Source organism: Triturus cristatus, chromosome 3_1 (assembly GCF_964204655.1).
Source record: "Triturus cristatus chromosome 3_1, aTriCri1.1, whole genome shotgun sequence".
NCBI lineage: Eukaryota > Metazoa > Chordata > Amphibia > Caudata > Salamandridae > Triturus > Triturus cristatus.
The window spans coordinates 987,110,015-987,132,398 of NC_140583.1; positions in this window are offsets into that span (position 1 = coordinate 987,110,015).

Sequence of the window (22,384 nt, forward strand, 5' to 3'; positions counted from 1 at the left end):
AAATGGGAATTGTTTTTGTTGTAGTTACACATGGTGGATTCATAATGTGTCAGTCTGTAAAAGAGATTTTCACTTGGCCCGAAAAAAAAAGAGCAGTAAGTGTGCTTTCAAATTGGCAAAGAAATTTCGTTTTGGCACTAATGTGAAAACATGACTCTGTGTGCATAGAAGAATTATAGGCAGAAATTTATTGCGTCTTGCTCTGGTGATTTCACAGTTGCAGTAGATGGAAAAGAGGAGCGAATTTTTGGGGGAAGAAGCAGAGGGTTAGCACACACCCATGTGCTTGCCATGTATAGTCATGCACAGTAATTAGAAGCGAGTGGGGTTTTCAGGTTTAAGTCTGTAATGCAAATACATTCAGCATCACTAAGGCTGGTTGCCCCTGCTGGAGTGTAGGCAGTCACAGAGAATACACACGGTGGTGGTCTGAAAAAAAAACAGCTTGGACATGTGCATTTAAATAAATTTAAAAAAAAGGTTTCAGAATGTGTCAGTCTGTAAAAGTGATTTCAAAGTGTAAATAGAGATTTTCACTTGGCCCAAAAAAAAAAGAGCAGTAAGTGTGCTTTCAAATTGGCAAAGAAATTTCGTTTTGGCACTAATGTGAAAACATGACTCTGTGTGCATAGAAGAATTATAGGCAGAAATTTATTGCGTCTTGCTCTGGTGATTTCACAGTTGCAGTAGATGGAAAAGAGGAGCGAATTTTTGGGGGAAGAAGCAGAGGGTTAGCACACACCCATGTGCTTGCTATGTATAGTCATGCACAGTAATTAGAAGCGAGTGGGGTTTTCAGGTTTAAGTCTGTAATGCAAATACATTCAGCATCACTAAGGCTGGTTGCCCCTGCTGGAGTGTAGGCAGTCACAGAGAATACACACGGTGGTGGTCTGAAAAAAAAACAGCTTGGACATGTGCATTTAAATAAATTTAAAAAAAAGGTTTCAGAATGTGTCAGTCTGTAAAAGTGATTTCAAAGTGTAAAAAGAGATTTTCACTTGGCCCAAAAAAAAAAGAGCAGTAAGTGTGCTTTCAAATTGGCAAAGAAATTTCGTTTTGGCACTAATGTGAAAACATGACTCTGTGTGCATAGAAGAATTATAGGCAGAAATTTATTGCGTCTTGCTCTGGTGATTTCACAGTTGCAGTAGATGGAAAAGAGGAGCGAATTTTTGGGGGAAGAAGCAGAGGCTTAGCACACACCCATGTGCTTGCCATGTATAGTCATGCACAGTAATTAGAAGCGAGTGGGGTTTTCAGGTTTAAGTCTGTAATGCAAATACATTGAGCATCACTAAGGCTGGTTGCCCCTGCTGGAGTGTAGGCAGTCACAGAGAATACACACGGTGGTGGTCTGAAAAAAAAACAGCTTGGACATGTGCATTTAAATAAATTTAAAAAAAAGGTTTCAGAATGTGTCAGTCTGTAAAAGTGATTTCAAAGTGTAAAAAGAGATTTTTACTTGGCCCAAAAAAAAAAGAGCAGTAAGTGTGCTTTCAAATTGGCAAAGAAATTTCGTTTTGGCACTAATGTGAAAACATGACTCTGTGTCCATAGAAGAATTATAGGCAGAAATTTATTGCGTCTTGCTCTGGTGATTTCACAGTTGCAGTAGATGGAAAAGAGGAGCGAATTTTTGGGGGAAGAAGCAGAGGCTTAGCACACACCCATGTGCTTGCCATGTATAGTCATGCACAGTAATTAGAAGCGAGTGGGGTTTTCAGGTTTAAGTCTGTAATGCAAATACATTCAGCATCACTAAGGCTGGTTGCTCCTGCTGGAGTGTAGGCAGTCACAGAGAATACACACGGTGGTGGTCTGAAAAAAAAACAGCTTGGACATGTGCATTTAAATAAATTTAAAAAAAAGGTTTCAGAATGTGTCAGTCTGTAAAAGTGATTTCAAAGTGTAAAAAGAGATTTTCACTTGGCCCAAAAAAAAAGAGCAGTAAGTGTGCTTTCAAATCGGCAAAGAAATTTCGTTTTGGCACTAATGTGAAAACATGACTCTGTGTGCATAGAAGAATTATAGGCAGAAATTTATTGCGTCTTGCTCTGGTGATTTCACAGTTGCAGTAGATGGAAAAGAGGAGCGAATTTTTGGGGGAAGAAGCAGAGGCTTAGCACACACCCATGTGCTTGCCATGTATAGTCATGCACAGTAATTAGAAGCGAGTGGGGTTTTCAGGTTTAAGTCTGTAATGCAAATACATTCAGCATCACTAAGGCTGGTTGCCCCTGCTGGAGTGTAGGCAGTCACAGAGAATACACACGGTGGTGGTCTGAAAAAAAAACAGCTTGGACATGTGCATTTAAATAAATTTAAAAAAAAGGTTTCAGAATGTGTCAGTCTGTAAAAGTGATTTCAAAGTGTAAAAAGAGATTTTTACTTGGCCCAAAAAAAAAAGAGCAGTAAGTGTGCTTTCAAATTGGCAAAGAAATTTCGTTTTGGCACTAATGTGAAAACATGACTCTGTGTCCATAGAAGAATTATAGGCAGAAATTTATTGCGTCTTGCTCTGGTGATTTCACAGTTGCAGTAGATGGAAAAGAGGAGCGAATTTTTGGGGGAAGAAGCAGAGGCTTAGCACACACCCATGTGCTTGCCATGTATAGTCATGCACAGTAATTAGAAGCGAGTGGGGTTTTCAGGTTTAAGTCTGTAATGCAAATACATTCAGCATCACTAAGGCTGGTTGCTCCTGCTGGAGTGTAGGCAGTCACAGAGAATAAACACGGTGGTGGTCTGAAAAAAAAACAGCTTGGACATGTGCATTTAAATAAATTTAAAAAAAAGGTTTCAGAATGTGTCAGTCTGTAAAAGTGATTTCAAAGTGTAAAAAGAGATTTTCACTTGGCCCAAAAAAAAAAGAGCAGTAAGTGTGCTTTCAAATTGGCAAAGAAATTTCGTTTTGGCACTAATGTGAAAACATGACTCTGTGTGCATAGAAGAATTATAGGCAGAAATTTATTGCGTCTTGCTCTGGTGATTTCACAGTTGCAGTAGATGGAAAAGAGGAGCGAATTTTTGGGGGAAGAAGCAGAGGCTTAGCACACACCCATGTGCTTGCCATGTATAGTCATGCACAGTAATTAGAAGCGAGTGGGGTTTTCAGGTTTAAGTCTGTAATGCAAATACATTCAGCATCACTAAGGCTGGTTGCCCCTGCTGGAGTGTAGGCAGTCACAGAGAATACACACGGTGGTGGTCTGAAAAAAAAACAGCTTGGACATGTGCATTTAAATAAATTTAAAAAAAAGGTTTCAGAATGTGTCAGTCTGTAAAAGTGATTTCAAAGTGTAAAAAGAGATTTTCACTTGGCCCAAAAAAAAAAGAGCAGTAAGTGTGCTTTCAAATTGGCAAAGAAATTTCGTTTTGGCACTAATGTGAAAACATGACTCTGTGTGCATAGAAGAATTATAGGCAGAAATTTATTGCGTCTTGCTCTGGTGATTTCACAGTTGCAGTAGATGGAAAAGAGGAGCGAATTTTTGGGGGAAGAAGCAGAGGCTTAGCACACACCCATGTGCTTGCCATGTATAGTCATGCACAGTAATTAGAAGCGAGTGGGGTTTTCAGGTTTAAGTCTGTAATGCAAATACATTCAGCATCACTAAGGCTGGTTGCCCCTGCTGGAGTGTAGGCAGTCACAGAGAATACACACGGTGGTGGTCTGAAAAAAAAACAGCTTGGACATGTGCATTTAAATAAATTTAAAAAAAAGGTTTCAGAATGTGTCAGTCTGTAAAAGTGATTTCAAAGTGTAAAAAGAGATTTTCACTTGGCCCAAAAAAAAAAGAGCAGTAAGTGTGCTTTCAAATTGGCAAAGAAATTTCGTTTTGGCAATAAAGTGAAAACATGACTCTGTGTGCATAGAAGAATTATAGGCAGAAATTTATTGCGTCTTGCTCTGGTGATTTCACAGTTGCAGTAGATGGAAAAGAGGAGCGAATTTTTGGGGGAAGAAGCAGAGGCTTAGCACACACCCATGTGCTTGCCATGTATAGTCATGCACAGTAATTAGAAGCGAGTGGGGTTTTCAGGTTTAAGTCTGTAATGCAAATACATTCAGCATCACTAAGGCTGGTTGCCCCTGCTGGAGTGTAGGCAGTCACAGAGAATACACACGGTGGTGGTCTGAAAAAAAAAACAGCTTGGACATGTGCATTTAAATAAATTTAAAAAAAAGGTTTCAGAATGTGTCAGTCTGTAAAAGTGATTTCAAAGTGTAAAAAGAGATTATCACTTGGCCCAAAAAAAAAAGAGCAGTAAGTGTGCTTTCAAATTGGCAAAGAAATTTCGTTTTGGCACTAATGTGAAAACATGACTCTGTGTGCATAGAAGAATTATAGGCAGAAATTTATTGCGTTTTGCTCTGGTGATTTCACAGTTGCAGTAGATGGAAAAGAGGAGCGAATTTTTGGGGGAAGAAGCAGAGGCTTAGCACACACCCATGTGCTTGCCATGTATAGTCATGCACAGTAATTAGAAGCGAGTGGGGTTTTCAGGTTTAAGTCTGTAATGCAAATATATTCAGCATCACTAAGGCTGGTTGCCCCTGCTGGAGTGTAGGCAGTCACAGAGAATACACACGGTGGTGGAATGAAAAAAAAAAACAGGTTGGACATGTGCATTTAAATAAATTTAAAAAAAAGGTTTCAGAATGTGTCAGTCTGTAAAAGTGATTTCAAAGTGTAAAAAGAGATTTTCACTTGGCCCGAAAAAAAAAGTGCAGTAAGTGTGCTTTCAAATTGGCAAAGAAATTTCGTTTTGGCACTAATGTGATAACATGACTCTGTGTGCATAGAAGAATTATAGGCAGAAATTTATTGCGTCTTCTTCTGGTGATTTCACAGTTGCAGTAGATGGAAAAGAGGAGCGAATTTTTGGGGGAAAAAGCAGAGGCTTAGCACACACCCATGTGCTTGCCATGTATAGTCATGCACAGTAATTAGAAGCGAGTGGGGTTTTCAGGTTTAAGTCTGTAATGCAAATATATTCAGCATCACTAAGGCTGGTTGCCCCTGCTGGAGTGTAGGCAGTCACAGAGAATACACACGGTGGTGATCTGAAAAAAAAAAAAAGCTTGGACATGTGCATTTAAATAAATTTTAAAAAAAGAGCAGTTTGTGTGCATTCAAAATGGCAAAGAAATTTCGTTTTGTGACTGTTGTGAAAAGAAATGTAGTAATATATTTAAATACAATAAAGGATTTTTTTTTTAGTTTTTTTCAGGTATTGCTGAAGAACAGTGAACAAAATTTAAGATGCCTACAAAATCTCGAGTTCAAAAAACGCTAAAAAAAAAACTATATTTGAGGACAACTGGAGGACCAAAGTTAGTAGAAGATGCTGATGTTGGGAAAAAGAAAAAATCTTCTGGTAAGCAAAAAAAACAATTCCTAAACAAAATATTGAAAACAAACAAAAATGTACAAAATGTCTGTTCTCGGAAAAATGTAACAAAACCTACAGAACAGCAAAAAATTGAGGATTTAGTTAATGCAAATATACCTTCTGCAATTGAAAAGTTTAACATAAACAGAAAAACAGCATTTAAAGAGATACGTAGAAAAATGTTTCAGAGAAGAGTTATGTCCAATTTGATAAAGGATATAAAGAAATATAAGCAAAAGGCTAAATATTATAAGAGAAAAAAAGAAATTGAAGCCATTGCAGCAAAAGCATTAGAATTAAAAAGGAAACTATTCATATTAATTTTGAATAGGATGCGTACATTAGATAAAATGGTTAATGTACTGAAATCACAAAGCAAAAGCAAAAGAGTAGTGAACAGAACAAACTTTTGTAAAGTGTTTTTAGGAAAGTGGATGCATAGTTCAAGTAGTGAACCTTTTTTTAATGAAGAAAGCTATTTTCAAAGTAATAGTTTGCTGCATGCAGTTGACACCAGAGGTCGTTCATACGAAGTAAAAAATGGTTGCATAATGGAGAAGGAGATAATGGTTCCAAGAGATGAGGTACAAGTGATGGCAGATGAGGCAATGGGGAGACGTCCTAAAGCCCCAGTGTACACTTGGAATTGTAGTAGTATTTGCACTGTGCGTCAGGAATCTATTGACAGATTTCGAGAGTTTCTAAGAGAATATAGTAAAAAAAGTGTAAAACAAAAGATTAAGGTGCTTCAAAGTCTGGATCCATGCAGAGTGAGAGAGAATACTGGTTTGCAGGGTCATTCTCTTGCTTGTCTATCTAGAAAAGTGTGCAATAGTGTTTTCCATCATTTTAGGATGCTGGCTGTTCATCATACTGAAATGAGAAAGTTTGTGAGACGGTTGTATTTTGCCAAAAGTCCAGCAATAAAGTTAAATGAATTGAATAGGGCTCTGTTCCGAGGAACGGTATCAGATGTAGAGAAGGTTGTTGATGAAATTCAGTTTTGTTACTTTGGTCCTGAACAAAACAGTGCAGAGAAGGACACAGTAAATGAGGCAGAAGTGGAAGAGAATGTAGAACCCTCTGTAAGTAACACATTTAATGATCACATAACAAAATTTGCAATAGTCTCTAATGAAAGACCAAATGTTACTTGTATTTGTTGCCGCAGAACTCATTATAGAAAACAAACTAGGAATGTTGATCTCTACAGAAAGAGTGAAAATGAAGATAATTATAAGTGGATGGATTTTGCCACATATATATTTCTTGAAAATTGTTTTGAATTGGGTGAAGATCAGCGTATTTGTAAATACTGCTACAACAAGTTAGAGGAAAATAGAATGCCGACCAGAGCTGTACATAATAATTTAGAATTGGATGCTATTCCTGCTGAACTTTCTGAATTAAATACATATGAGTCTATACTCATTCAATGTGTTCATCCGTTCCAGACCATAGTACGTATGGAGCCCAAAACTGGTAAATTACCTCCTTCAGATTTACTGAGAGGTTTAAAAGGTAGAGTGGTGTATTTGCCCTTGGATTTGAAAAAAAATATGGAAACTATTGATGCAGATACTTTGGAAACTGAACCATTAATTATTCTGGTTAATGGTGTCCCTACAAAGAATAAGAAGATTTGGCAGGAGCTGGTAGATGTGCGGAAAGTACAAAGAGCAAATTTGTATTTGAAAAAAAATAACAAATGGTATGAATCAATTTATATACAAGAAGAAGAAGAAGAAGAAGAAGATTTACAAGGAGACACAGAAACACCAACTGGACAAATTGAAAAAGTGGACAAGTCAAAGGAAGAAGAAATTTATGAACATTTTAGCATACATCCTCTCCATTCGAAAGAAGTTATGGGAGACAATATTGATCTCTTTCAGATGAAGAAAGCAAAAGGAAATCCCGTGAGTGTATGGGAGGAGAGCTTGGAAGCTCGATGTTTTCCCCAGCTGTTTCCTAAAGGAAAAGGAGGACGATACGATGAACGTCCGGAACAGATTCCAGCTTCTGAGTATCGGACTACAAGACTATATGCTGAAGATCCCAGATTTCGACAAAGTATCCCTTATTTGTTCCATCTTTTATTTGAAAGCGACTTGTCTGCACTGTCTTATGCAGTAAATCACATTTTAAAAAGTGGAGTACATTTACAAAATGTGTCTGCTAAGGATTTTATGGAGAAAGTGCAGCACCGAGATGATCATTTGGAAACACAACTGATCAATCTGATGGCTTGTCAGCGTGGGACAAATGAATATTGGTACCGACGCCATGGTGAACTAAAATGCATGTTACGCAACTTAGGAACACCAACATGGTTCCTTACCCTAAGCTGCGCCGAGTACGCTTGGGATGATTTACTGGATTTTCTACGAGAGGCCAATTCAAACATTGAAAACATCGAATACAAGACAGCAGGAGAACTGTGCTCATTGGATCCGGTTAATGTTTGCAGATATTTCAATCATAGATTTGAGGCTATGATGTCCTTCATCTGCAATAAAAAAAATCCACCCCTTGGAGAAGTAGTGGATTTCTTTTGGAGAAAAGAGTACCAGGCAAGAGGTGCTCCTCATATTCATATGCTGCTGTGGATCAAGGATGCCCCAAAGTTTGGAACAGATACTGATGAAGCAGTGTTATCTTACATTGAAGAATATGCAACATGTGCTATACCTAAAAGCACAGAAGAGAACAAGTTAAAGGAGCAAGTTCTACGTTTCCAAAGTCATCGGTGTGGAAAATACTGTCGACGGAAATACAAGAGCAAAGAAAAATACTACACTAAATGTCGATTTGGATTTCCTAGACCTGTTCTTACAAATGGAAGAGTCAACAGTTTTATGTCAGCTGTGAGACATACTATCACAAGAAAATCACCTAAGAATACCTACAACCTTAAAAGAAAAGAAGAATCAAAAAATATAAATGACTACAACCCAGTCATTTTATCCATGTGGAACGCTAACATGGATATACAGTATGTTGCTGACAATTCCATTGCTGTTGCTCGATATGTTACGTCTTACATTACGAAATCAGAAAAAACAGAATTGAAGGAAATGTGGGAAGAGATTTCTCACGAGAAGACTGTCAGTAAGAAGCTGTACAGTTTCAGTTTGAAGATGTTATCGCATCGAGAAATTGGATCCTACGAATGTTCAGATAGGTTATCTTCTGCAAGTCTCTACTCGAAGTCAAGAAGAATAATTTGGGCAAGTTTAGGCCTTGCAGCAATGAGAAATCGGGTACTGAAATCTGTTGGAGAAATTGAATATTTGGCTGAGAATGACCCAGAAAGTACAGACATATTGAAAACAAACATGTTGGACACATATTATCCCAAGAGAAGTCATCATCTGGAGAACATGTGTCTCTATGAAGTGCTGCAGAACTACATTTATTCACGGAAAGCTGCAGAAGACATCAACAGTGGAAAATATAAAGTTGTTGGTGAAGAAGGATGTTTGGTGAAGCAAACCAAAGGAAGTTTGATAAATCACCGGAAGCTGAGTTGCGACACTACCGACAAGAAAGAATTTTACTACTTGGCTCTTTTACAGTTGTTTAAACCATGGCGTACAGAGGATGAACTACTGGGAGAATTCCAGAGCTATGAAGATTCTTTTAATGCTTGCAAAGACAGCATACAATGCAGTACATTCTCAACTTATCTGCAAATGTTAAATGAAGAAATTGAACAGGAAACTACAATTGCAGCAGAAATAGCTAGAGACAGTTCTCAGGACAGCCAAAGTTCAGGAACATACAGTCAAGATCCCCTAGGACAACCAATCGTTGAAAATGAAGCATCAATAGCCATGAATGAAGTGGAAACGGCTATGAATCAAGCTCAAGAAGAATTTATAGACTTAGAAAATTTGGAAAGACAACTGAATCAAGAGCAGCAACAAATTTATGAAGAGATCAAAAACAAAATTGATCACGGATTTCTACATATCAAAAAAGAGTGCTCATGCACATCATTTCATCCAATCAGGATGTATGTAAGCGGACAAGCTGGCACTGGAAAAAGTTTCCTAATTAAAGTCATCAGAAGCTACCTAAAGCAAAAAACGGATTCTACTTTGTCTTGTGTGGTTACTGCTCCAACTGGGTTAGCAGCATATAACATAAAAGGAATCACCTTACATCGTTTGCTAATGTTACCAGTGGAGCATGAGAACAAAATACAATTCAACAAGCTAACTGGAGAAGCATCCTTAGAAGTGTCAAGAGTATTGAAGAAGATGCAAGTTCTCATTATTGATGAGGTGAGCATGGTATCAAACTTAATGCTTGCCTTTGTGCATTTAAGAATGCAGCAAATTTTGAAGACAGACTATGACGTGTTATTTGGTGGAAAACACGTCATAGTTTTTGGGGATCTTTTGCAACTTACTCCAGTTAAAGGACAACCAGTGTTTAATACTGTGACACATGAAGACACGAAGAAGTCATTGGGAAGCATTGGAAATACAAATATTTGGTCCTTCTTTGAGTACAAGGAACTTACAACTAATATGAGGCAAGCAAACGATGAAGAATATGGAAGTATTCTGAAAGATATCAGAATTGGACTACTCACAGAAGTTGGCAAAAAAGCATTACAGAGTCGGCTGTTACATAACTTATTTCCAAAGGAAGAAATAGTTGCAGAGAAAATATACAAGAATATTGCAGAAAACAAAAGTGTCATCTGCTTAATGCCAACTCTACGTGAATGCTCAATATTTAATGAGGAGCTTTTGAAATTGGAAAATGAAGACATCATGAAATTGGAAGCAGTGGACAAAATTGAGGATGGAAGAATTACTGTCACAGTAACAGGCAAACTGAAAAATAAATTGGACTCACTAGAGAAGAATATCTCCAAAACAGCAGGATTAGAAAAAAATCTATATGTTTGCATGAACTGTAGAGTGTTTTTAAGGAGAAATTTGGATGTTGAAAAAGGCTTAGTGAATGGAGCGATGGGAAGAGTTGTGGGTTTTATTAATTATCAGAAAAAAGATGGAATTGAATGTTTAAAAATAAAATTTGATCAGATAGAAGAAGTTAAAGACATTTGTCGTTGTTCAGTTCGTTTCATGCTTGTGAAAGACTTATATGTACGTAGGAAGCAGTTTCCGTTTTCACTAGCATATGCTGTAACTATCCACAAGTCTCAAGGATTGACTGTAGATTGTGCATTTGTGAACATTGGTTCAACTGTGTTCAAAGAAGGTATGGCATATGTAGCTTTGTCACGAGTCAAAACATTATCAGGTTTATTCATGATTGACTTTGATGATTCAAAAGTTAGTGCTGATACAAACTGTGTAAAGGAGTATAATAGATTAAGAAGAACCTATGCTCCTCATTTAGGTCAGTATCCTGTGTTGGAGAAACGTGTAGTTTCTCGTAAAAGGAGAAATGAGAATATCTGTAATGAAGATGTAGAGAAGAGGAAAAAAAAGAGGAGTGATGTAATTGCAAGCAAAAAGAATAAGGAAAATGAAGAACAGGTTGTAGGATGTCATTTTGAAAATAGCTCTGGTGTCAACTGCTACGCTAATGTAGTGCTGAATGTTGTATTTTATCTGGAAAGTTTGCAAGAGCAGATAATAGTAAATCAGGGAAAAAGATTCTGTTCAGAGCTCAGTCTCCTTTTTCAAAAGCTGAGTAAAGATAAAACTCAAATAGAAAGTGCTACTGACATTAGAAAACTTTTAGATGTATGTTCAGGACGAACACAGTTTTCTCAAAATGTACAGCAAGACGCACAGGAATTCTTGTTGTTTTTTCTTCAGGTAGTGGAAGAAGAAGGAGTTCCCATTGACATTTTTTTTGGTCTCTCTTATAAATGGGAACATAGTTGTGAAAATTGTTATAATATATGTGGCTCTATTGTTGATAATGAAAGGTTTATTTATTTGACATTGCCAGAGAGTAAAACAGTCACTTTTGCAAAATTAGTTAAAGATGCTAATCATAGCATGAAATGTGGTGAGTGTAATTCTGACATGTTTTCAACATTAATTTTAAGGGAATACGGACAGTATGTAATTTTAATGATGCAACGATGTAGAGCTGATGGTTCAAAATTGGATACTTTAATAAAGAAGTTTACAGGACAGCAATTATCAATTTCAGGAAAAACTTTTGTAACTGTTGCAATAATTTTCCATGATGGACCTACTGTTACTTCTGGACATTACACAGTTTATCTTAAATGTGAAAAAGGCTGGACACTGTGTAATGATTCCCAATTGATTTTCAAACAACGTTTGCCTTTTGATTTAGCAAATTCCTATCTAATCTTTCTGAAACCTAAATTTTAGAGAGACTTGGCAAGATCTGGACAAAATAATTTTACCATTTTACTGGATTACCATTGCAATTTTGTAGAAAAAATATTTTTTAAAATTATCATTTGGCCTAAAGGAAAGATAACCAATTGTAATGTGGACTTTTTAAATTTTTAATGCAATTTTGAAAAACCAATAATTTAGAGATAATCGGTAACTTCTGCACATTTTAAATTTTGGAATGCTATTGGACTGCCATTGGAAATTTTTACAAAAATGATTTAAAAAATTACTATTTGGCCATGTGGAAAAGTAACCAATTCTATTGTGGACTAAATAAATTATTCAAAAAATTTTTGTGAACCAAAATGTTACAGAGAATCGGTGAGATCTGGACAGATTAAACTTTAGAATTTTAATGGTTTTCCCTTGGAAATTTATTCCAGGGGAAAAAAAAAAATACAATTTGGCCTAAAGGAAATAAAATCAGATGTATTTTGGAGTTATTTGAGATATAATATTGTGATTATACTCCTGAAACAAAAATATCAGACGGTATTTTAAAGAAAAAAGTATTGTTTTTAGATGATATTTTTTTAGAATAATATGCATTTCTGTAATGATAAGTTTAAGTGAGAAGAGATTCTGGGCTTTTTTAATACAATCTTTGAGATTGTTATTTTTTTTTGCCCGCTGTAAAATGATGAATGCAATTGCTTTCACAATTTATAGTGAAATGCAATATATTCTGAAAACAGCAAAAATAAGGCAAAAATATTTTTTGGTAAAAAATGTAAATATGTGTACTGTATTATAAAATGGTTTAAAAATATTAATACTTTTTTCTTTTTTTTCAGATCGATATAGAAAATTTTCGTAAACTACAACCATTTAAAAAACTATTTTTTAAAAAAACAAATGAATAAATATTTTTTTCAGTGAGTATGGTAAGTCAATAGTAATAATTGTAGTCTCTCAAGGACCTTGTAATGTGAAAAATGATTTTTAGTGTTTTTTTAAAAAAATAAAAAAAAAGGTACGCTTACGGTAAAAAAAAAAAAAAATAGTTTTTTAAAAAAAATGTAAAAAAAAGATGAAAGATAAGGTTGGCTCTTAAAAGAACCGTTGTGTTCATGCAGGGACAGAGGAAAGGAACCATGGGAAAATCATTCAAAGCTACAAATGTGCTGATCTATTTTGTTATTCACTAGGGAAACACTGGTCTCCCTATAACAAATTAGAGCTTTACAAAATGTGCAATGAATATCAACCTTCCGAAATCGAGGGTTCATTTCCAGAGGGCCAGCAAAAGGAGATTCTCCCCCCACAGATGAAGGGCTCACCTGAGCTGCAGAAGAAGGAGTAAGCTCTGCAGGTGATGGTCCAGGCTGAGCTGCTGTGGATGTACTGGCTCGTCTTTCTGAAGAGTTACCTCCAAAAAGTTGAGCATGTGTCCTTTTGTGTACATCCTTGAGGTGCCTCATCATGGTGTGATTCCCAAAGGAATACTTCCTGTCAGGATTACCTCTAGAAAGTACACGCTGACACAGCTTGCAAGTAACTAAGGGTGCATTCACCTTTTGCTGGCCTTCTGGAAAAGTAAAATAATCCCAAACATAAGAAGGCTTTACTTTCCTCGCTCTCTGCCTCAAGACAGTGCTGCTGGTGCTAGCCTCACTCTCAGAAGAGCTCTGCTGTTCTGCCATCGTATCCCAAAGACAAACCAGCTCCTTCTCCCAAGGGATCACAAGCAGAAATGAGGGGAATGGGTGTGGTGTAGGAGAGTTCTAGAACTGAAAGTAGTTTCAACCAATCAAAAGTTGTGTTTCATGATCACATGACCAACCGTACGCTTACGGTACGCTTACGGCAAAAAGTACGCGTGCGCGTAAAAAAGACACGCGCTTGCGCGCATGCGCATAACAGTCATTTCCCGGCACTTCCGCGTAACGTGCGCGTGTTGCGTAAGCGCGCACGCGTCCCACGCGCAGTACGCGCGCTACGCAAAGTACGTAACTATACGCAAGCAGCGTAGATAGATTACGGACGTTGCGTAAACCGTACGCTTACCGTGAGCTTACGGTACGCGTACTATAAAAAAAAAAAAAAAAAAAAAAAAAAATCTGGAAATAAATTTTACTTGTTTATTTTAAAAAATTTATATAAAAAAAATATTTAATGATTTTAAAAAATTAAGCATAGTCTTTATAAAAGGTAAAAAATTAAATTAAAAATATGTTTGAAAAAAATGAAGAAAAAAAAAAAAAATAGCATTTAAAAAACCTTGCAAATTCACTGAAAAAAACATGGGTTTCACACACGTTATAGTTAGGAATTAGCATTTAAAAAACCTTAGAAATTCACTGAAAAAACCATAGGTTTCACACACGTTATAGTTAGGAATTAGCATTTAAAAAACCTTAGAAATTCAGTGAAAAAACCATAGGTTTCACACACGTTATAGTTAGGAATTAGCATTTAAAAAACCTTAGAAATTCAGTGAAAAAACCATAGGTTTCACACATGTTATAGTTAGCTGGACATTTTACTCGTAAAAAACCAATGAAATTGCCCCGTTATAGTTAGTTCAGCTAACTATAACTCGCGCGCCCGCAATGCACTGCTGATGACGTCACATATTACATCACTCATGACATGGTCAGTGACATCACTCATGACATCACTGATGACATCTCAAATGACATCACTGATGACATCACTGATGACATCATCCTTGTGATAGAGTGGCAGACCTCCTCTCACCTTAATATAAGCTTTGATACACACATTCAAAAATAGAGACTAAAAATTTCAAAACAATGGACATACCAATACCAGTTACAACAACCTCTTCAGTAATTCAAAGATCCACATACACATCCACTCATTCACCAACAGTCCTATACAGTCACTCATACATGTACTCACTCATCATATGTACTCATACATCTATACATCCTGTTACACAATGCCACTCATCCATAGAGTTACTCACACACATAGTCACTCATGCTAAAAAAGAATAAAACATACATTTACTTGCATATACAGTAATACACACACCACCATACTTACTTCTACGGAAACTTACACATACTTAGTCTTTTAAACAATCACTTATAGAAACACATACTTATTCATACAGGAACTCTTTCAATCTCTCCCTCTCATATATACTCACATATATACACCAATACTCACATATACTAGTTTAAAACATATGTAGTTACTCCTGAAGACACTATTGAGACAGTCATTCACTCACTAACACACCCATACACACACTCATCCACCCATACAGTCCTGCACACATGCTGTCTTCAACACATACAAACAGTGAGTCACTCATTCATGCATCTATGCACTACGTAATACCCCCCACCGTACCATACAGACACTCAGACTGATACTCAAAAAAACAACTAATAACCTATATAGACACCCATGTAGCTACTCACCAACCCATGCAGCCACTTATACACAAAGTGAGAGATACACTTAATCAGTCAGTTACACAATCAATTTTTCAAAAACAAATCATCCATTTAGACACTTATATACCCATTTATTCTTCCATCGACCTTGAGATATACATATATAAAAACATATTTAATTTTCAGAAAAACACACATTCACTGGATGATGTCATCAGTGATGTCATCAGTGATGTCATTTGAGATGTCATCAGTGATGTCATGAGTGATGTCACTGACCATGTCATGAGTGATGTAATATGTGACGTCATCAGCAGTGCATTGCGGGCGCGCGAGTTATAGTTAGCTGAACTAACTATAACGGGGCAATTTCATTGGTTTTTTACGAGTAAAATGTCCAGCTAACTATAACATGTGTGAAACCTATGGTTTTTTCACTGAATTTCTAAGGTTTTTTAAATGCTAATTCCTAACTATAACGTGTGTGAAACCTATGGTTTTTTCACTGAATTTCTAAGGTTTTTTAAATGCTAATTCCTAACTATAACGTGTGTGAAACCTATGGTTTTTTCAGTGAATTTCTAAGGTTTTTTAAATGCTAATTCCTAACTATAACGTGTGTGAAACCCATGTTTTTTTCAGTGAATATATATATATATATATAAGAGAGCCCGTGAAACTCACAGAATAAACTTCAGAGGATGCGAAGTTGCTGTGGGCCTCTTCATTCGCCGCTTTCTGTTCTCCCTGTTCATTGTAAACAAGCAATGGATGACCATGAGTGATAATGCCTCCCTCTAGGGAAATGGGTATCATTCCATTCATGCTCAGCCAGTCAGGCACGTGACCCCCATTGATACTTTTCGACTGCATTTTCGGGAGAAACAGAATTGTTAACCTAAGGAGGAGATGTACAAAGCTTGCAGAAGGCCCAAACAATTGCCATTCTGTAAGAAATACTCCACCCACACTTCGTAGCCGGATTAGGCAACAAGGTACCTCTCATAGAATTGTGTTCAATGTATGTATCACAAATGATCAAAACAGCACGACAGCTAAGAAAATAAAGAATTGAAAAGTTCCAAATTGAGATGAAAGCAAATAATTTAATATTGCAGAATGACATAAAATGGAATACAATCTGAAGCAGTAATCAATTGAAAAAATGTGAGGGACAATGCTTTGGTGTCAAAGGCAGTCTTTGGAAGTACAATTAATTAAAACAATGTTCTGGTCGTATTTCCTCAAAGCGCTTGCATTTGGCACTGAAAAGAGAGAATTTATTTAAAAGAGACGTTGTTAGAATATTTTGACCTTTAAAATTGCAGTTTCACATAAGAGTATGAAGTTTACCGTTGCAGCGACCCCTCACAACTTTACCTCTATAATAGAATGTCCTGTTGAACTGGTCCCAGGAAGAAGCATCTCTCTCTGTTTCCAACGCCTTTTGCTTTCTACAGGCACTATGAGGAAAGCTAGCAGACTTCGTTCGGGCCAGGACGTTTGGCCAACTTTGCTGGCTCGGCAGCTTTCGAGGTGTAGTGATTCTGGGTAAATGTGGGGATATTCTCTCACAGCCTCTTGCCAGAAAGTAGTGAGTCTTCCAACGTGCAGGTCAAAACGTCTGCAGCTCCAAACACCTCTCTCTGATAGAACTTACTTTGTACAGTGCTTAGTTGCTACCCATCTAGGTTTCTGCAGCATACATTACAATGCTTACATGCCAGGAATAGCCAAAATACACCCAGTATGTCAAGAAAAGGATACTTTTATGCCAAGGATAGACAAACAGGCAGAGCAGGTCAGAATTACCAGAATCATCACTAAACCCGAAGATATACACACACACACAAGCAGACCGACACAACCCCGACACTAATTCATGCACACTCACTCACACATGTGCACCTACATTTGCCTACTTTGATGGCTCTCCCACGTCTCTTTCCTTGCTTTCCTATCAAGTGATGGAGAGGATCCTAGCTCACGGCTTTGTGAACATTCCCTCCTGGTTCCACATCTTCCTCAGATAAATAGTGGCAACTGGTGGTGGCATGAAGAGGAAGTTTTGGGCCAAGACCCATGAACCATGTGGCCCTTGTGATCCAGAAGGCTCAGACTCTCCTTTTGGCATCCATAGGGCTCAGACCCTTCCCTTGGCATCCAGAGGGCTCAGATTCTCCCCTTGGCATCCATAGGGCTCAGACGCTCCCCTTGGTATACAGAGGGCTCAGACTCTCGCCTTGGCATCCAGAGGGCTCAGACTCTTTTCTTGCCACCCAGAGGGCTCAGAATCTTTCCTTGGCATCCATAGGGCTCAGACTCTCCCCTTGGCATCCATGGGGCTCAGAACCTCCCCTTGCCATCCAGAGGGCTCAGACTCTTTCCTTGGCATCCAGAAGGCTCAGACTCTCCCCTCGCTATCCAGAGGGCTCAGACTCTTCCTTGCCACCCAGAAGGCTCAGACTCTTTCCTTGGCATCCATAGGGCTCAGACTCTCCCCTTGGCATCCATAGGGCTCAGACTCTCCCCTTGCAATCCAGAGGGCTTAGACTATCCTCTTGGCATTCAGAGGACTCAGACAATAGCCAGTAGCTCTCCCCCCCCCTAAGCCAAGAGGAGATCTAGCACCAGCATGGAGTGGTTGGGACATGTGGGGGGCACTGGGGCCAGCTGAAGTAGGAGGAAGCAGGCAGTAGTGGTTGCAGGGACATGCACAGACAGCACTGGTGTGCCTGAGTTCTGGACTTGACAGATACTACCTAGTCTTCTCATTAACTGACCCTCTGAAGGGCCAAAGAAAGCAGAAGGAGAGCATCCAGGAGCTGCGCTGAGCTCCCACCAGAGGTCAAGAGGAGATGATGTCCTGCCCTTAGCTCAGGAAAAATGGTCGCTTTTGGTAATGCCTGTCTGCACACAACTCTGCCTCGCAGGCACACATTGTGCATGTAAGATTGAGACCCCATAAAGGTGCCCACTCTCTCATGCTCTGTGTGTCTCTGTACAAGGCCTATCTGCACTTCTTTCTTTTTTGCAACAATTTTTATTGAGTGTCGGTTCAGTGAATAGGGGAAGAGTGCAAAACAAACCTTAGGAGGATTTGCATTAATCAATGCTAAAATGTGTATTTTACGAAACATCTCCCACGAGACAGTATCAGATCTCCACTAGATACCTTTTCCTTCAACAGCCAGAGTATGGGCTGTAGAGAGACAGAAAGAAATGTAAAAAAAAAAAGAGAGGAGTTGACAACCAGAGGAGCAGTAGGTAGAGAAAGAAAGGAAAGTAGCAATACGAATTAAAGATCTGGCCAGGAAGGAAATGAGAGAAACATGAACAAAGCGAGGGTATGTTGCACAGTGGTATTGAACTTTGTGGCAACTCTTTTTTAAGTTTTTAGTACTGCATAGAGAGCAGGTTTTGCTGTATGTTAGCATGGCCACTTTAGAAAAAACACCAGCTCGTTCACGGAAAGAGCCAATCAGTTTACGAAGACTGACAAAATATGTGCTTTAATAGTCACAATGTTCAAAGGCTCGAGTTAACTGGTCAGAGAAGGGATTTTTTGTATTCTCTGAAGCACTTTAATAAACACAGTAGGTGAAAGGTACCTATGAAGACAAATGATCTTGAAAGTTCTGCCTTAAAGGAAGGCGAGGCGATCCTGTAGCAGGGGGAATCTCTCCTATGATAAAAACAGATATATTTTTAATTATCCAGTGCAGTAAAGTAGGCAAACAGGCGCCAAAGGCATGATAACCACTCCCCAGTGCATAGATCACTGTGCACTAAAGGGGTGTAATAGATACAGATGACTGGGACATAATTAGACACATAGGGGTCGATTTATAAATGGTGGTATGGTGCTATTGCTCTTGTCCCCAGCACTGCCACACAGACAGCTCCCTGGCACTCTGCACACTCCTATGTATCAATGTACAAAGGTGTCTGTGTATACGCATGCGTGTGTGTGTGTGCTTGCATGTGTGTGTGTGTGTTGGTGTGTGTGTGTTTTCTAACACAGGGTTTGTACTGGAAGGATATCCTTCCAGTAAAACATATTATCCTATGAAAACTTTTAAACTTTATAGTGCAGCACACATCCATTGTGAAAAGGCAGGAGAAATTAAAATATTTCTTCTACTTGGCCCCTACATCAAGGAGGTGCCATTTATTGGGACAGAGTCCTGCCTAACACGTGTCAGTAGATAGGCTGTATCACCTATGACACACCTTCTTGGCACAAAGTAATGCAAAGCAGTGCAAAGTACTATTGGTTTTCCTTTAAGGGCTACTTTTTCAGAATGAAAAGGTTTTGCTCTAGAAAGTAGATACTTCATTAGCACTTAGCAGCATTTTACATGACTTTGAAGCTGCTCAAAGTGCTGATAAATCTGGCAGTTGAAGCAGTTGTTGATGGACTTGTGAAATATGCAGCGCTGACTTCTGGCCTAATGGCATGACAGGTAACAGGTATGCGGAGAAAGGTATGGACATGACTTGGAATAAAAACAAGCATTAAAAATGCAATAGGTGTCGCCTTTCATTAAGTTAAAGCCATTTGCTTTGCTAAACAATACCATTAGCAAAGCAAATGGCTTTAACTTAATTAAAGGCAAGACCTATTGCATTTTCAATGCTTGTTTTTTCAGTCTTGGCACTGTGCTGGGATTGGTGACAGTAATGTTGTCTGCTTGCCCACTTTTTTCTCGGCTCCTTTCTTGGTATCACCTTCTTGTAATCTTTAGAAAAGCAGCACTCTTCTTGCCAGCTGGGTTTGCCCTAGTCACCTCCAAGTTATGAGCACGAGGGGCAAATATAAGTGTATCCAGACCATTCAATCATTAGCCTCTCTTTAGAAACACTACCCACCCCTTCTTCGAGCAGGTAAGTAGTGCCATTTCCAGGGAATTCCAAGGTTAGGAGACAGAGGCGACTGTTGACATGACAACGTATCAGCCCCTACGCCTCACCTACTCCTGCTCTTCCTCTTTTTACCTCACCTGATTGCGCCCTCATAAGCCTTATCTGTTTGTGAGTTGCTGGGCCTCAACTTTCCGCGCTGCCAGATGTCCCTCACTGCCCCTTCCATGCCTACATGTTTGTTGTCCCTGGCCCTTCAGATTGTGGAAAGCCCTCTGCCCACACTCCTACCTACTCTCACGTGACCACCCCTCCAGTACCCCGTTTGTTCGACCAGATTTCTAGTCACGTAACAAGGCTGGCACGAACTATAGCTTAAGTTAAGAGCAATGGTCCCCAACTCACAAGACAGCAAATATTTGGAGAGTTTTATATAGCGCGAACTTGACCCGAAGGTATCAGAGCGCTTTACCAACTGCGTTACAGATGGACACACTCATTTTGTTATTTGCCCAGAATCACAGGATGTTGAGCGTCCTTGCCGAGACTCGAAGCCTGTTACTCAGCTTCAAAGTCGACTGCTGTAGCCATTAGGCCACATCCTTGAATCCATGCATATTAGGGGCATGAAACGCCCCCCGTACTCCTGGGTCCCGGTGCTACTGCAGCTGTTGTGCCAGTGATACCTATCCCTATGCATTTTTATCAAGTTTTTGCCCCATACCGTACTTGAACCCTCAGCAGAGAGCACTGTGGTGCCCACAATTCCGACCTGCCCCCGGGTACAACCCCTGATTGGACACTGGCAGGCCGATGAAGAGAGCGGACTCGCATGTATATGATCCTGTGCGCGCTGAACTTCGTTTGTCCCTTACTTTTCCGCATTGCAATGGTGTGTGCCCATTAAAAAGGAAAACCTACCGTAGGACAAAATGCCGTAAAAAGCTGGCAGTGTCCAGTGTAATAACATCACGGAACCGCGAAAAGCTCCGCAGTGTCCAACAGCACCAAAATAGTACAAAAACCATACGCTTGTGTGTGCGCTTCTTAAAAAACGTACCGATAAACAAAGCACTGTGAAAAGCTCCACAGTGCCCAGCAACACGTAAACAGTACAAAAAGCATATGCTCGTTTATGCGCGCATCTTTAAAAACCTACGCAAAAACAAAGCGCTGTGAAAAGATGAGCAGTGTAAAAAACATATGCTTGTGATAGTGCATTTAAAAGGGCAAACCTACCGGAAAAGAAAGCTTGGTGAAAAGCTTTATGCTGTCCGGTGAAATGATATTGCCGCGCACAACATTTATGACAGCTTTAAACATACGACCCCAATAGTATACCGATGCAGCTGCCCACCGAAAAACAAAGCGACGTGAAAGCTTATCAGTGTCCAGCGGCACGTATACAATTTAAACAAGCCGATCGCAGCAAAAAGACAGAAGTGGATGCCTGCTTGTGCCCCGGGGGAATTGCAGGTCAGCAAAAAGACAGAAGTGGATGCCTGCTTGTGCCCCGGGGGAACTGCAGGGTGTGCGCTGGTTCGGAGCTATGAGCGAAGCGGAATTTTCGTTGCTATAGCAACAAAATGGCGTGGGACTGTTCACAGTCCCTACGGACACGGGCATGCTGTCTGCTATGGACAGATGGCAAGAGTAGCCATGTTTGTCCATGTAGGCGCGTGCATAAAAGCCCTCGACAGAATTGATTCTAAAAGGTACTCGCAATAGCGAGGACAGTGCAAGCGCTGCTTTCGCTAGGCGAGACCTAAAAACTGATAAATCTAGGGGGGTGTGTGTGTGTGCATAGAAACACTGATTTCGGGTTTCAGGGCAGTGTTCCATAACATCATCTGCAGACAGACAAGGGATTTTATGGCAGGTTGTATCTGATTCCTAACACTCCTACCCATACAAGCATATCCGTAAATCAGGGAGGATAGAGAGTTACCTCTTCTCCAAATAAAAATTGCAGTTAACTTATAAGGGTTTTGAAATCTACTAGATATGACCTATATAATATCAGGAATACACAGCTGTAGAAAACCACAAGGGGCTCCAGCAGAAAGTTAAACGTAGTGCACAAAAACCTGATAGTATTCAAAGATGGTCAATAAACAGCTGATTTATTCATACCACAATGTGGTACACAGTCACTGTCACAATTCAACTAATACATTAGACTTAGTAGTCAATTAGAAAGATATCCATCTGATCATTTACTCTCATACTTCCTCATTCATCACGCTGCGTCCTATAACACAATAACTGCACCTCGGTGGTCCTCATGTCTGACATGAAAACACTTCCCACACAAAATTAAAACAAAGAGAACACCTTTCCAACTACACACCCTACTCAGAGTAACGTGCAACATATGTAGAC